Source organism: Cynara cardunculus (assembly GCF_001531365.2).
Source record: "Cynara cardunculus var. scolymus isolate 2C chromosome LG 1, CcrdV1, whole genome shotgun sequence".
In the NCBI taxonomy this organism is placed as follows: Eukaryota; Viridiplantae; Streptophyta; class Magnoliopsida; order Asterales; family Asteraceae; genus Cynara; species Cynara cardunculus.
The window spans coordinates 29,892,975-29,894,911 of NC_037528.1; positions in this window are offsets into that span (position 1 = coordinate 29,892,975).

Consider the following 1,937-nt stretch of genomic DNA (forward strand, 5'->3'; position numbering starts at 1 on the left):
ATTAATGTTTCAAATTTAAAACAATAAATTATATAATTATTATATTATATTATATCATATATTAATCGTTTTAATTAACATTGAATTAAAATAAAACATGTTATTTTCATAAAAAATAATTAGAATGTATATATAAATAATTTATAAAAAAGTTAATAAATGTTGTAGTGGGAACCACTTTTGAAAGTGGAGGTGAATTGCAGGTGTGTAGGTGGTAATTGCAAAAGCTGACGTGGCACAGTTAAAGTATAGTAGGTGAACTGCAGGTGTGTGGAAGATAATTGCAAAAGCTGATGTGGCACAATTGAAAGTGTAAATGGATTGCAGGGATGTGGATGGTCTAAGAGAGAGAAATAACAACCCCCTTTCTTTTATCGTTTGTGCTTTAAAGATATTTTCAAGTTCGTTGAAATATTAGTGAAAAAAAATAAATGCACTTAATTGAAGCATTAAAACGTGCATCAAGTGATTTTATGGAAAATTAAATGGCCCCTACAAATGACTTTGAAATGAAAAGTCACATTTTCAGGAATGTTGAGGATAGTTTATAAAAATAATTTATTGACTTATTACGATGTAATATCGTTAATAAGCATTTTTTAGTGTTTGAATAAACAACTTATATCGGTGTCAAATTAGTAATAAGAAGTTTTTGAAGAAGTTAAACCCTTCTGATTTATAATAAGTTGATAAATGTTTTTGTAAAAAATCATAAGTTGTTTTAAATTAGTCCTACAAGCTAAGTTTTTTTTTTTTTCAAGTAGATCATCTTTTTTTTTTAAACTAATGTTTCAAGTTTCAACCCCTTTTCTTTACTTTTTAACCATTCTTTTTACAAAATAAGATAACCAAGATTGGTGAATTTGCAAAATGTATTTTTTATGACTAAAACATGATTTCGGTGTGTCTTTTTGCAAGTCAAAATGTCGCATTTCACAAGTCAACCCCACAATCATATCTAATTTAAAAAAAAAAAACTTTTCACAATTTATAAAGGTAAGTAGGGGTGTACACAGGTTAGGTTGGTCAGTTTTTGACATCTTTACAACCTAACTCAATTATGAGGTTCGGAAAATCTCAACCAACTTATCATATTCAAAAATACAACCCAACCCTTACAGGTTGTGGCGGGTTGGGTGATTTACATAAAATTTAGGAATGAATTACGATAAATACTATTAAAAATATACAAAACGAAGCTATTAGTTATTACAATCATTCAAATACATATTAAATCCTTAGAATTAAACTTCAAAAGTCTAAATGATAGCATCCAATTCAATTCATCAATCAAGTCCAACACGAAAGTACTACTTCAAATGATGTAGTCTTTGAATTGATAAATTCATCAACCAAATATTTATCAACGTCATTCCTGTTCTGCGGCACGTTCATTTGTTGTTGTTGCAAAAATGATTCCAATAATTTTCTCCTATAAGATTCTTTAGGAATCAAGTAAAACGAGCAGAATCCGTCATCAAGCAATAACAAGCAGAAAACGAGCATACATGTCGACGTAAGCAATAACGAGCAGCAACCAATAGTAGCGTCCAACAAGCGGAATCTATTATCCAGTAGCAGCGTCTAAAATTGGGGAAATACACTTGTGTAGTCGTGTTAAGGGAATAAAGGGGCATAATCGAATTGAGTTTTGTTGACCTAATTGAATTAAGTTTAGGCTTTGGGCTTTAAATTTGACTAATAATATATGTATTCATTTTTTGGGCTCTAAATTGGACTATTATAGATACATATTATTTGGGCTATAAATTATAGTGTTGTCAATATTATACATGTGTATATATATATACTATATTATAAAATATTTGACAAAAACTCTTAAAAATCATTTTTTATGCGTAAAGTATTGTTTATTAATGCATATTACTTAAAACTCAAGATTGCATGTAGATTGTGCATAAGTACAACTTATTAAA